This window comes from Phascolarctos cinereus, unplaced genomic scaffold (genome assembly GCF_003287225.1).
Source record: "Phascolarctos cinereus isolate Bilbo 61053 unplaced genomic scaffold, phaCin_HiC Scaffold_2;HRSCAF=192, whole genome shotgun sequence".
Classification (NCBI taxonomy): domain Eukaryota; kingdom Metazoa; phylum Chordata; class Mammalia; order Diprotodontia; family Phascolarctidae; genus Phascolarctos; species Phascolarctos cinereus.
The window spans coordinates 18,602,670-18,618,194 of record NW_027555625.1 but is presented as its reverse complement, the minus strand read 5'-3'; the positions used below and the strand labels follow the sequence as shown (position 1 = coordinate 18,618,194).

The 15,525-nt window shown below is 42.4% G+C and overlaps 1 protein-coding gene across 1 annotated transcript in view; it reads left to right on the top strand.

Moving 5' to 3' along the window:
- The window catches only part of DOCK5 (dedicator of cytokinesis 5), a 252,306-nt gene that overhangs the window by 70,369 nt on the left and 166,412 nt on the right, over positions 1-15,525 (top strand). The gene's annotated exons all lie outside the window — the stretch shown is intronic.

The following is a 15,525-nucleotide window of genomic DNA, read 5'->3' as shown; positions in this document are numbered from 1 at the left end:
TGGCATGTCATACAATATCCCTCAGTTTCCTCATCTGTAAAATTGAGAGATGTTTGGTTCAAATCCCACTTCTAATGCTCAATGATAGTCCAGCATTTGTGTGGTGCTTCACAAATAGTATCTTATCTGATCTTCACAACAAGCCTAGGTGCTATTACTATCCTCATTTTACAGATGAGGAAACTGAGACAGAGTAAGTGACTTGTCCAGGGTAAGAAGGCTAACAAATGTTTGAGGCTGGATTTGAACTTGAGTCTTCCTGACTCCATGTTCAATGACCTTACTCACTCTGTGGCGGGTCACTTAATCTCCCTCAGTTTCCTCGTCTGTAAAATGAGAAATGCTGGCCAGATGACCTCTAAAGTATCTTAGGTGTTTGTGCATCTTCAAAGTATTTCCTCTTCTTGCCTGCAAGTTTTAAGGCTGTTCCAGGAGTAAGAGTGAATAAAGGGGGCATTTTTTAGCTCTGATGTCTGTAGTAGGGTTTTTTGGTGTCAGTGGAAAATAACAACCAGTGTGTGAAGGAGACACTATCGTACACATCTTTCAGATGAGGAAACTGAGGCTCAAAAGATGTCAAATCATTTGCCAATAGTTGGCAATTTGTTGAGCCAGTTTTTCCTCACACTTTGTGACAAAGAGGGTTTGTCCAAGTAACAAAATAGACTTTGGGATCACATTGGAGCATGGGGGAGGGGACGGTGCTTAGGAATATTGGACCATAGAAAGGCCAGTAGCTCTCTTTGCAGAAAATAAAAGCTACCACAGGCACTGTTACATGATGTTCTAGCCAGACTTCACTCTGCAGTCTGGTGGATAGATGCTCTCCCCCCCGGGCAGAACATGACCGTGTAAAAGAGTGAAAGATACATTCAACACACACAACCAGCCTCTCCAGGGGATGGGGCAGGTTTACAGAAAGCTTAGTACATGGGACTGGAAGGAAAGGAAGGAAAGCCAGGCTTGTCTTCTCCAGCTGGGTGGGGCCAGGTGCTGGCCCTCCACACGGATGCACTCAGTGTTCTTGGCCCTGCTGTCCTTTCTCTTTATGATTGCAGGCTTTGTAGGAAGGAATGATGTCAAGAGGACTTTGCACACACAAAAAGAACTAGAAATGCTGAGCCGAGTTTGTTTGCAGTCTCTCCACCCACCCGGCTATTTTCTCTTTCCTTTTATGAAACAAAAAAGTAAGCTGAATGGAAACACAGAGAGCACTTACTAATGGACTTTGGGGGGGAATCTGGGAGGCTTTCCTGGCCCCCGGGGCCTCTCCCTGTTTCTTTCAGCTTCCTTTAAAACCTGCCTCTAGGGCTTCTCACTCTTCTCACTTCCTTTGGAACTAGTGGGCATCGTATCTCTACCTCTCCTCCCTTGGGTAATCCAATTCCCTCTTCTCAGGTCCTCCTCATGAAGACTATTCACTGTCCAAGAAAGAGTGCTGAGTCTAGAGTAGGAAGGCCTGGCTTCAGATTCTGGCTTTGATATCCCCTAACTGTGTGGCTTTGGGCAAGTAAATTCACCCCTCTGGACTTCCATTTTTGCAACAAAGGGGTTAGATTAGATGTTCTGGGGTCCCTTCTAATTTTAAATCTGTGGCCAGGTGGTGCAGTAGGTAGAGCTACAGTCCTGGAATCAGGAAGACCCACGTTCAAATCTGGCCTCAGACCCTTTTTTTTGGCTAGGCAATGGGGTTAAGTGACTTGCCAAAGGTCACACAGCTAGTAAGTGTTACGTGTCTGAAGCCGGATTTGAACTCAGGTCCTCTTGAATCCAGGGCCGGTGCTCTATCCACTGCGCCACCTAGCTGCCCCTCTCAGACACTTTCTAGCAAGTCACTGAGCCTCTCTTTGCCTCAGTTTCCTCAACTGTAAAATGGGGGTAATAATAGCACGTATTTCCCAGGGTTGTTGTGAGGATCAATTTGAGATAGTAGTTGTAAAGATCCTGGCACACAGTAGGTGCTGTGTACATGTTGTTATGATGATGATTAAATATTGGCATATTTAAACATTAGCAATGATGATGATTAGTTTTGTTGTTATCCTGTAACAGATTTGTAGCAGAGAGGCCTATGATCTGCATGAACACACTGCAGCATATAACCAAAGAGAAACTGGAGAATAGAAGGAGGAAGGATGTTATCAAGGAAACATATGAGTAACAACAAAGCATTGGCTTCCTACCCAGCCTGGTGGATAGAATGGTGCACTTGGAATTAGGAGGACCTGGCTCAGATGCACCTCAGACACTTCTCTGTTAGCTATGTGACTCTGGGCAAGTCACGTTACCTCTGTCTGCTTCAGTTGCCTCAGCTGTACAATAAAGGTAATGAAGGGTTGTTGTCAGGACAAAATCACATAGTATTTGTAGAGCACTTAGCACAGTGCCTGGCACATAGGAGGTATTTAATAAATACACATTTCCTTCCCTCAGATAGTACATGTCACCCTATCCACCTTAGTGCTAGTGCCTTTTGAGATTATCGCCAGTTCATCCTTGTATACACCTTATTTGTACAAAGTCCCTTCCATGTCATCTCCCTATTAAAATGTAAGCCCCTTGAGGGCAGGGACTATTTTTACCTTTCTTTGTATCCTCAAGACTAAGGCTGCTTTTCTTAAGTATGTACTAAGGTCAACCTGTAGCTGGCACACAGTCCGCACTTAATGCATGTTTGTTGACTTGACTCAGCCTCCTAGAAATAGTGTGGCATGGTGGATGGAGAGATAGATTTGAAACCGAAAAGACATGATTTTTAGTAGAACCTCAGAAAATGCTTAGAAAGGGTTTTTTGGTTTTAGAAAATTAGTAGCTGTGTGAACCTGGGCAAGTCACTTCTCTGGATCTCTGTTTCCCCATCTGTAAAAGGAGATTGAGCTCTGACCTCAAATACACTTTTCAGTTCTAAGTCTGTGATCCCATGATAATGTGTTGAGGGAAAAAGATCACAGGTGGTCAAAACCACAAACTCCACTATTATTTTTGTGATATAAGATGTCAAAGAAGTCCCCAGAATGCAGGTGGACACCCTATTGTGAATTTGTGGGAGGATATGGAGTTGCAAGGGATGGCCAGGCATCCTCAATGAAGGAAATTTCCAAATGATCAATGAGATCACAGATCTATTGGAATGTTTGAGTGTAGACTCATCATCTCATCTTCTTCTCTACCTTGGCTATTCAGAACATGTCTTGGATTGGGGGAGAATGTCAGTGCCCAGCAATGTAATTTCCAAGTTGGTTTGCATGGGAAAAGCTGGGTTCAAACTGGCTCTCCATGGTCCTGATTTCTGGAGAAGAGATTAGTGGTCTACCTGAGCCAAGCTTTCCTGGCCAAATAAGGAATGTGGTTGGGGGTGATATTGTCAAGAAATGGATGCATTGTCTCCTTCTGCCCAACCGCTGCAGACTCCCCTGAAAGGGCCAACCTCAGGCCGTGGGATTTTTGAGCACCTCTTCTAATTACTAGAATGTAGCTCTGTGAAAAGAGGGGCTTCTTTCATTTTTTTTTGTATCCTCAGTGCCTAGCACAGTATTAAACATGTAGATGGTGCTTAATAATTGCTCGATTCATTGGCAAGTGCCCTGGGCTCAGATCTTTCCCTGCCCTTTGGACTGAGACTAGATTAGTACTCAAGCTTTGGTTCCATCTGGGAAGACTCAAGTCCTAATGGGAATGCTTGGTTACCCCTGCTCTTTGTTTTCTTGTTGCCCTCTTCTCCTTTGTCACAGAATGGTTCATTCATAAGATGACTGGGTAAATCTGAAAATAAACACATACCTGACCTTTAAGAATGCCCTCAAGGATTTCCTGTCCTAGTATGCTTTCTCAAAGAAATCAAAAGCCCAGAATGCAGAGAACTTCCTTACCTTTTTTATTTTTATTTTTATTTTTATTTTATTTTATTTTGGTTCTTGCACCGTCATCTTTCCTGCCTTTCGCCAGAAGCACTGTACATCCCCTTGGGTAGCTCTTCCTCACTTCTGACTCACTAGGAAGCTCATGGATCAGGAATCAGACAACCAGAGGTGGAATTCTTCCTTCCATTTGCTAGCTCTGTAACTTTGCATTGGGCACCTCACCCCCTCCCTGGGTTGCAGTTTCCTTCTTCTCTAAAATGAGAAGGCTGAACTAAATGAGTTAATGGGAGTCTTCCCCTTTGGAAAATAATCTCCTTGAGAGTAAGGATTAAGTCTCCAGTGCTTAACACATAGTAGGTACTTATAAAAAATTAATAAAGCTTAATATAATAATTCATAACATTCATTTCTGAATTTATTGCTTGATGGGTAGATGACAGAATGAATAAAACAGCATGAATCTGTCCCCTTAGAATGTAAACTGCTTGAGGGTAAGGATTTTTTTTTTTTTTTACATTTTGCCCAGCACATAATAGGCACTTAATAAAAAATTCTTGTTGGGTTTGTTGGAAAAAACCTCTGGTGCCCAAATTAGGCAGACTCAGGATGAGTGAAGCAGTGAAACTTTTAATGCTCTTCCTGCAGGAAGCGGGTGTGGAACTCGAGAAGAGAACACACACTACAGAAGCGAGAGCAATTCTTTTATCCCTATTCCCAGCTGCAAGTCCCTCCTAGCTAACTTTCATAGGTAGAAGTCAGCAGAGGTCACAGACTTCCCAAAAAGCCCACCACATGTTCCCCTAGGTAAGCTTCAAGCACACACACTCTAAGTAAAGCATAACCTTTGTCCTCCTTCCAGCCTCTTTAATCAAACAACCAGTTTCGCCCAATTTTAGCTGGTTCTTGACTCCTGACTTTCCTTTCAATTTCCATATATGGAAATATAATAATTTCTTACTTCTCACAGATTTTATTATTGTCTTCTTGAAGGCTGTTGTAGCCAAGCCTAAGCTCTGGCCTGTCCTGCCAAGCAAGAAAGACTTCAAGTATGAATAGGAATCTACTCTCCAAGGTGCAATCTAACTCATTTTATCTTGGAGATAAAATTGTCTTGTTGGAGATAAAAAATCTTGTTGTCTCTAAGATAGCAAGATTATATCTTAGGAGCTGAAAAGGATCTTGGGGACCATCAAATGCCACCCCACTCATTTTACCAAAGACGCAGATGAGAACTAGAGAGGGTAAGTGATTGGCTTAGGATCACATGGCTGCTATGTATCGAGGGGAGATCTGAGCCCCATCTTCCTGACTGCAAATCTAGAATCTTATAGAGGACACTCCTACTTCCTTTATTTTGGACAGCAACTCTAGAAGACTTTCTTCTGAGCTATAGAGGAATTCACATTAGCACTAGTACAGGAGTATTCTTACTCATACAAAGATCTTTGAGGTGTTGAAGTTTCAGGAAGAATTTTAACCTCCTAGAGGTAGGGTGGGGCAGTGGATAAAGTGCTGATTGAGAGGGATTCAGAGCTGCCCAACCTGAGGAAGAGAGGGTGTGTGTGTATATATTCTTTACATTTATTATTTGTATATATTTTAAGTAAATGCACATATATAAGCCCCATATTATATATCTAATATGTGAACCTAGACAGTCATATAATATATAATTATTTATAAATATATATTTATCAGTTTCCTCTGATAGAGTATAAGTTCTTGAGAGTAAGGACTCCGTGTGTGTGTGTGTGTGTGTGTGTGTGTGTGTGTGTGTGTGTGTGTGTGTGTGTGAAGTAAAGCTTTTGGGGTGGGGTAGGACTTATGATTTCATTGACTACAGAACTTCAATAAGGAATACAATAATAATAGTTAATATTCATAGCTCTAAGATTTGTAATGCATGATCTATCTATCTTTATCTGTCTGACTATATTTATCTATGTATCAACTATCACCTCTTTTGATACAGATCCTTTTTGTAGAGTAGGCCCTATTGTTATCCTCATTTCACATGGAAGGAAACTGAGGCACAGAGAGAGATGACATGCCTTACCCAAGGTCACCCAGCTAGTGATGGTCTAAAGGCAGGGACTTGAACTTGGATCTTCCTGATGCCAAGCCCAACTTGGTGCCTCTTCTACCCACTACAGATCAGCACCCGCTCTTCACCATAGAGTTTTAGAAAGTAGCCTATGCCACCGGTACTATGATTCCTAGGGTCACATAGCTAATGCATTCAAAGTGGGACTTGAACCCAGACCTTCCTTATCCCAAGGTAAGCTCACCATTCACCAGGTCACATTACTCATCATCATCATTAGTAACTTAGAAGCTTACGTGTTGTTTTCCCTGATAGAACGTCATCTCCAAAGGGCAGGGATTATTTCCTTTTGTTTTCGTTCCCCCAGATCCCAGCACATAGCAGGCACCTGACATGCTCATCGACTTGGAAGCATGTGGATTTCGATGACAGCAAAGGCAAGGCAAACTTTTTCCACCTCCCTTGAATGCAGATCAACTTCTTGTTCTGCTCTTGGCTGGGAGAGGCTCTCGGGTACTTCCCACATCTGTCTGACCTTCACCTTGGGTCCCACTTGTCAGCTGGCTCTCATCAGAACGGTTCAGATTGCTGATGTGGGTGTTAGGAGGGATGAGTGCGGCAGGAGGAGTGTGTTTATAAGAGAGCTTAATCAAAAATGGCACCAGTGTGCCGCAGCCTCCTCTCAGAGTTGACCTTGTAAGAAAGAGACAGCATGGCCTAATTCTCCGGGTCATGATGCTGGGAACTGGGAAAGTACATCTTCCCTTCCCAGCTTAGAGAGGGAGAGAGACAGACAGATATATTTTATTTTTGGTAATAAACACTAAAATCCATAGGCTTTACCAGAATGCCAGTGGAGTCCAGGGCACATAAATGGTTAACAAACTTTTCCTTAAAAACAAAAAACACCTAATTCTCTAACCATGCCCACCCCCCACCACCACACTTACTTTTGGTAAAGCACTCAGCAGAGGCATTCTACTCAAATTAGTCAACAGGTATGCTTTTAGTACCTATTTTAGCACCAAGCACCTATTGAGATAGATACAGAGATCAATTGATGGATACAGAGATACAGAGATAGATGGATGGATTGAGACTGAGACAAAGATAGAGACAGACACAGAAAAACAGAGACTGAGACAGATAGCTTGGGGGTATAGAGAGGCTGAATGGCAGGGTTACATTGTCAATGTATTTGAGAGATAAGACTTGAACCCCACCTCTCCTGATTCTGAGGCCCTGTCCTGTCTCTCATGTGTTTCTTTATTTCTTTGTTTATTTACTTTACATGTGCACATTGTTTCCCCTGATAGAATGTAAGCTTCTAGAGGGCAGGGATGCTTTCATTTTTTTTTCCTCTATACCCCCAGCATTTAGCTCATTGTTTTTGTTTGTTTTCCTTCAAACCCCATTGGTATAGTGGACTCCCAAGTGAGAAAACTCTCCTTACCAATACCAACTGGGACATTTGCTCTGAAACCTCTAGTCTTAGAGGGTTGCTTGGAGTATGGCAGTGAGGTGATGTGCCCAAGGTCACACAGCCAGTAGGTGTCAGAAGCAGGTTTTCCTGTTTCCAAGCACTGTTCCTTTTCCACTGTGTTCTGCTAGGCTGCCCCTCAATAAGTGCTTGGTGCTAAAATAGGCACTAAAAGCATACCTGTTGACTAATTTGAGTAGAATGCATCTGCTGAGTGCTTTACCAAAAGTAAGTGTGGTGGTGGGGGGTGGGCATGGTTAGAGAATTAGGTGTTTTTTGTTTTGTTTTTAAGGAAAAGTTTGTTAACCATTTATGTGCCCTGGACTCCACTGGCATTCTGGTAAAGCCTATGGATTTTAGTGTTTGTTATTACCCAAAATAAAATATATAGCATTACAAATGAAACCAGTTATATTTATGGTAATTTACAGTAATTAGCAAAGCCAGGATTCAAATGAAGGACTCAAAGCTAGGATTGAAATCTAGCATTCCACTGTGTGGTTTAATAGAAAGTGCTGGGCTTGGAGTCAGGAAGACTTGGGTTCAAATCCTGTTTCACTCACTCTCTATGTGACCTTAGGCAGCAGATCAGTTAATCTCTTTGCATATCAGTTTGTTCATCTGTAAAGTCAGTCAGTTAACTATTTATTAAGCACTTACTGTGCTAGATACCCTGCTAAGCACTGGAGATACAAAAAATGGGAAAATATGGCCTCAGTTCTTAAGGATCTCACATTCTATTTAGAAAGATAACATACAAATGACTAGGTCCATATAAGCTATTCACATGAGGCCTTTCTACCTCAATTCAATCACCATTATCAAGCATTTATTGAATACTGTTGAAATGGCCAGTAGTGGAAGGGTGCTGTATTCAATAACAGAGATAGAGTTCAATCCAAAGAAAGCTAATTCTGGTTTATATATTTTGCATGTGGTTATAAAACCATCATGCCCATCCCAATGTTTAAATCTAGACAGATCAATGTCTACATTTAGGCAAGAATGATGACCACAGTATGAATTAGGAAGCGAAAACCTGGCAGAGATCCAACCATCTTATTCATTTCCCCAGTAGCAGTCGCTATTTTGTCCAAGGCTTTCTCTGTCCTTGAATTCTTGCTCAGGGTCCAGGAGTCATCTTTGGAGGCCACACAAAGAGGCCCTATTTCAGGGAGTAATCTCATTTCCAGATTAATCCCTGCCCTTGGAAATTCCTAATCTCATTTGAGATAACCTGCATTGGCCAACTTTCTGAATCTTTAATATTTTTTGTATTTAATCTTCTTTTGAAGCTTCTCATTAATCAGTATCTTCTCCCTAGAATTTCCTCCTGAAAGCCTAGTCATCCCCATATGATTTTTCCTTCATGTAGATGTTTCTTTCCTTACTTTGAATTTTTTCATAAAAGACTCTTTTTATAACAAATATATTTAAAATTTTCAATTAACAAGCAGTTATTTTTTCTTCCTCCCACATCCCCTGCCATTAAAAAAAAGAGATAAACAAAACACTTGCAGTGAATATGCATAGTCAAACAAAACAAATTCCCAATTTGGCTATGTTTTAAAAACTCCTTCCAGCCCTTCCCCCAAACCATGGCTTATTCTGTTGGGAGCCAAAGTGACTCTTATCTAGAGAGTCCTGGAAAGGACCTCATCCCACCGAAGAGGCAACACACTGTAATAATGAGGGGCAGCTTGATGCAAAATCTCCTTGGAAGGAGGAGACTCATCTGGGTTCTCTCCCCATTTCCACCCAGCTGTGCTGCTTTTGGGCTTCTGCATCACACCCTACTTGAATGACTTCCTCAAAACACTTTTGTTCTCTTTTCTCAGGTCGTGAAGGGCTCTCAATGCCAAACTGAGGAGTTTGCATTTTATCTGGAATATACTAGAGAACCATTGAAGATTCTTGAGTGGAGGGGTGACATTATCAGATCTGTGCTTTAGAAATATTAATGTAGCAGGTGTATATAAGAAAGCTTGTACAAGGATGTAGGGAAACCTGTAACCTAAAAGACTTTTGCACCTGTCCAGGGGCTGAACTAGGGTAGTAGGTATCTGAGTGGTGAGAAGAGGACAGATATGGAAGCAGAGTGACCAGATGGGTCAACTGATTGACTGGGGAAGGGTGGTGAGGGAAAGAATTAGGGTTCAGACCCCAAAGCTTTGCACTTGGGTGGTGTAATAGATGGAGGAGGGAAAGGTTTAGGAAGAAAAAAGAAAAAAAATCTATTCTTCTTTGGATAGTTAGATATGTAGATTTGGAAGTCATTTACCTAGAGATGATAATTAATCCATGTGGACCAATGAAATCACCCAGAAAGAAATTGTAAAAAGAAAAGAGAGGATCCAAGAGACAGCCCTGGACCACTCATACATACACAAGCAGTAAGGCATGAATGGCCACCCATCAAAGGAGAACATATCTCCTCTTGACCACTAGAATACCAAGAGAAAGCAATATCATGAGGGCCCAAGTAGGACAGAGTATCTAGGAGGAGGAGGAGGGGTGGTCAAACTCCCTTTCCCAGAGCAGGTGGGCTCCTGCTTTTTCTTTTCTTTTTTTTAAAGGCAATTGGGGTTAAGTGACTTGCCCAGGGTCACATAGCTAATAAGTGTCAAGTGTTTGGTCTGAGGCCAGCTTTGAACTCAGGTCCTCTTGACTTCAGGGCTGATGCTCTATCCACTGCACCATCTAGCTGCCCCAGGCCCCTGCTTTTTAACTTCTAATCTTGGGGAGTTGTTTGGTTGTGCCATGAAGTTCAGTGACTGGCATAGTTCACACGGCCAGCACATGTCAGAGGCGCTCATTGAACTCAAGTTTTCCTGGCCCCAAGGCCAGATCTCCAGCCGTGACTTCAAGCTGTTTTTGACCAGTCAAACTCACATCCTCTCAAAATTCTCCTCTACGACATGCCCCAAACTAGACATCTAGCTTATGTGTGAAGACCTCCATTGATGGGGAGCCTGCTGTCCCCCAAGGCAATCTGTTCTGCTTTTCTATAGCTCCAACTGATTTTCCTTCTATAGTCTAAATTTGCCCCTATGCAACTTTCACTCATTTCCCAGGGGTCTTCCCTCTGGGACAGGCCCTTCAAATATACCTGAATATATTCATCTTCCTTCTGAGGCTTCTCTTCCCTAGGATAAATATTCTCATTTTCTTTCACCAGTATGGCACCCCCGAGTCCCTTCAACCTCTTTATTGCCCTTCTCTGAACACTCTCTGGTGTATCAATATCCTTCACAAACTGTGGCTCCAAGAACCAAATAAAATACTCCAGATGAGGTCTTAACAGAGCAGAGGACCGTGGGAATATCACCTTCCAATTTCAGGAAGCTCTGCCTTGAGTCCTTGTATCATATAGCCAAGGAATTCCTAAATCTTGTTTCTATCTCTGCAGCTCTCATGTTTGCCCCCTTCTCTCAACTTCCTAGACTAGTCCCAGCCTTTCCCTTCTTTTACTGGAGCTGCTGCAGTAGACTACTAAGTGGTCCTTCTGCCCTGAACCCCCTTCCTTGTCTAATTAGTTCTAGATATACTTGCCACTAAAGTATAGACCTGATCATATCAGACCTAAAAAATATTTGGTGCCTCCTTAATTCTCCAGTATAAAATGCAAGCTACGCAGCTCAAAACCCTTCTTAGTCTGGGTCCAGACTTCCTTTCCAAGTTTATTTCAAATTATTCCCCTTCACCCACTGGACATTCCAACCAAAGTTGTACAGTAACTCTTGCCTGAAATTTAGCATTCTCTCTCAAGCTTTTGTGCTCCCACGCCTGGAAAGCATGCCCCCCCCACTTCCTTTCAAATCCTTAACTTCTTTGAAGGCTCAGCCCAATAAATGAATGAATGAATGAATGAATGAATGATGGAGGCTCTGTCCTGGACCGTCTTCTATCTTGGTGATTTTATTCACTTCCATGGTTTCCATTATCCTCTCTCTGCAGATGACTCCCAGATCCATACATACAACCCTAGTTTCTTCCCTGAACTCCCATCCCATAATGCCAGTTGATTCTACTGATGATAGAAATTTGGTGACATCTTTCCTTCCCCTCCCCCAACCCCACCCTCACAGCTGCAGCCCCTTAGGGTGAGGGGGCTCATAGGATTACTTCAGTGGCTCCATGCCACCAGACCCCTTGAACATGTTTATCTTGCTTTCACTGGCTTGGGGAAGGATTGTTTAGAACATCCTTCAGCGGCTTCTGTTCCAGCTGAGCGTGCTGGCTGGGAACGGCTGGGTTTTGTTATTCTCAGGGCAGCATGACTGATCTGAGCTCTTCCTGCAGACATCACAGTAATTGTCAATATACATTTACCATTTGTTGTGTGCTGGACTGAATGTAAACCCGAGTAAGTGGCACTCAGGTCTGCCTGGCACTTGGCACACATTATCTCATTTGTCATGCATAATGTCCCTATAAAATAGTTACTATTGATATTAGTTTACCAAGGGGGAAGTGAGTCACAGAAAAGGTCGAAGGACATCCCCTGTTCACACAGCTAACACATGACAATGAAGACAGGTTTTGAACTTGGGTGTCTCTGACTTCCAAGCTCAGCCTTCTATCCATTATGGTGGGCTGCATCTATACCAGAGTTCACCAGACCAATAAATGAAAAACGTATTATTTATTAAGTGCTCACTATGTGCTAATACTTGAGATAAAAAGAGAAAAAGAAGACAGTACCTGATCTCAAGAGGCTTATACTCTAAGCAGAGAAAACAAGACATAGGGGGCCTTTTAGCTGCTGGGTAGATGAAAAGGTCCGGAGGCATTATTGGTCCCTCTATAATACTTCACTTGGTGATCTCATCAGCTCCCATAGACTTAATTATCATCTCAGTATAATTGATTCTCAGATTTACTGATCCAGCCCTAAATTCTCTGTTCTCGCATCTGCTAGATGTCCAGTAACATGTTCAAAACTGAACTCATTATCTTCCCCCCCATCTACCCCCAATGCTCTCTGCTTTTAAATTTCCCTATTGTTGTCAAAAGCACCACCATCCTTCTATTGCTCCATGGTCCCAACCCAGATGTTGACTCTCTCTTCAGCCCCCCATGTCTAAGCTGTTGCCAAAGACTGTTGATATTATCTTTACAACATCTCTCTTCTGTTGCTACCCCGACCCTAACCCTCCTCTCCTTACACCTGGACTACTGTAATTGCCTGCTGGGTTGGTCTGCCCTCCACAAGTTTCTCCCACCCCAGTCCATCCTCCATTCAGCCACCAAAGTGATTTCCTAAAGCACAGGTCCAACCATGTCATCTCTGACTCCAAGAAACTCCATTGGCTCCCTGTTACTTCCAGGATCAAATACAAAATCATAACCTAGCCCCCACCTGCTCCCCTTTCAATCTCCTTACACTTTCTGCCCACCGATGTACTCTTCCATCCACTGGTGCTGCCCACTTTGTTGTTCTTCTAACCAGGCTTTCCATCCCTTGAGTCTGGACATTTTTACTGGCTACTCCCCATCCCTGGAAAAGGGTGCCAAGCAAGAGGAAGCCAGTCTGATGAGTCAAGTATAGCAATATACCTATACATGAGAGGCATTGTAAGGTGGTAGCTAGAGAGCTGGCCTCAGAGAGAGGAATGCCTGCAGTCTAGGACCACCTCCTGAGCGTAGCAGGCGTGTGACTCGGAACAAGTCCCCAGGACTCACATTCAAGTCACTCTTGGCAATTCAGTAAATATTAGTTGCTAAACAGGTGCTGAGACTAGGGAAGATAGAATGGATGGGTGGATGGATGAATAAATGAATAAATGAAAATAATTTATTAAGTACCTGTTGTGTGCCAGGCACTGTGGTAGGTGCTGAAGATATAAATACTAAGTGAGGAAAATCTTTTTAGGAGCTTACACACTAACAGGAGAAGATAACACATACAGGGGAGTGAAAACGGGGGGGGGGTGTAGTGCTTTGGTCCTAACATTAGAGGGATGGCCAGTAGAGCTATAGGATAACTGATTGATGCCTCTTTTTCAGAAGCAATGATGGTATTGAGATGTTTACTGTTTCCCAGAGCAAGAGCTGGAGAATTGTAGGAGTGGAGGTGGGGTGGGGAATGTGATAGTGATGGGATATGTGTATAGAGGAAAGGCAGATGGCAAGATGCTGAGATTCTGAATGCTTCTGTTTTCTCTTCCAAGGACAATGATCTTTTCATAGGAAAGATTTTTTTAAAACTGGTTTTCAGGGAGTGGAAACCACAGATAATCTGCTATAAGGTCAGGCAGCATCTGGCTGCCCTCACTGAGTTCAGGTCATAACGATGTTTTCATGCCAAGCCTGGATAGCCACATGTTGGGTATGATGTAGAATGCCTCCTTCATGTCTGAGTTGTCTCAAATGACCTGTGAGGCCACTTCTAACTTGGAGATACATTGTGAATCTTTGCTCCTCTTGTTAGGAAGGGAGAACCCAATTCCTTCTGAGATTCCAGAATTTTTGGCACTGGCTTCTCTCCAGGCAGTGTGGCACGTTGGATAGAGGCGGTGTGATGCAGTAGATGCAATGGGTATCAATGCCTGGGAGATCTTGGGGCAAGTCACTTAGCTAAACTAGATGACTCGATGACCTCTTAAGGGTCCCTTCTGACTTTAAATCCACAAATGTAGGTATAGGTTCCCAAAGTGGGCAATACCGACCACTGGGGGCGCTGGAACAATGATGGGGGGGGGATGTCATGGTAGTAGTCTCAGGTGCAATTATAGGGCATTGAATAAAAATAAGAGGGCAGTGGAAGCATACAGAAAGAAGAGAAGAAAACTTTGAAAAGCCGTTCATACATGTTTCATCTGTTGTGTAACAGAGTTAAAGTCATGGTGATTATATTATTTTCCAAATAAACCCATAAAATGCAAGTTATAACCAACCACTGGTCAAGTTTGCCAACAGGTCTTAACAAGCAGGTGTTGGCAGGCGAGCATGTAGTACATTGTCAGGAAGTCCAGCATGCATCAGCAGGAATATGTGCATGTAATATGATACTTTATGGTTATATGATGCAGTATTGCATGATCAAAATTTCAATGCAGGAATCCCACAAATTTACGATAAACTATTAAATTTAAGATGTGTCCTTTTTAAAAATATATACATATATTTTTAAAATGATGCAAATTTCAAAAAAAAATTAAGAGGTTAAAAAAAGTAGATTTCTCTGGGGGGGGAGGTGCTGGGTAATTTTTTTAAAAGGGAGGGGGTAGACCAAATAAGATTTAGACCCTCTGGTCTAGAGCAAGAGTTCATACCATGGGTTCTATAAACTTATTCTTAAAATAATTTGATAACTGTATTTCAAAATAATTTTGTAATACCATGTGTTTTATTTTATGCATGTAAAAACATGATTTTTTTATGCATTTAAAAACATGATTCATAAAAGGGGCCCATAGGCTTCCCTGGATTTCCAAATGGGCCAAGGACACAACAAAGATTTAAGAACCACCCCTGCGCTAGCCAAGAGCTTAGAGTCCATTGGGGCTCTCCTAAGCCTGCCATGTTTACTATTATTGTTATTATAATGCTATTGTCTTGCCTCACTTTCTTCATCTGTAAAAGTCCTACTTTTTTCTCTCTTTTTTTCCTCCTGTGCTCTGTTCTCCTCTCTTCTCTTTTGTATTTTTGTCTTCAAATCCCCTATGCCTCACACAGTGCCTGGCACATAGCAGGGACTTAATTATTCATTGAAATAGGTGCAATGACTACAGGAATTTGAATGGAAAAAATAACAATAACTAATTATAGTGTGTGTATGTGTATGTATGTAATGTAATTATAGTGACTGAAATTGGTTCTAGATAAGGAGGTGAAGCTTGACGTAGTAAAGGCAGAGAATTTGGGTTCAAACCTGCCTCTAATGTATATTTAAAGCAATGAACTTGAAGTTACAGGTCCTGGGTTCAAATCCTAGTCCTACTTGGATGACCTCAGAGAAGCCACATACCCATTCTGAGCCTCAGTTTCCTTATCAGCAAAGTGAAGGAGGTGAGCTAGATGACCTCTAACCTCCCTTCCCTCTCTAGATCTCTGATTCTGGGATTCCTGGGCCTCAGTTGACTAATCTACAAAATGAGATTGGCATAGGTATCCTTCTGAGGTGCCTTCCTGCTCTG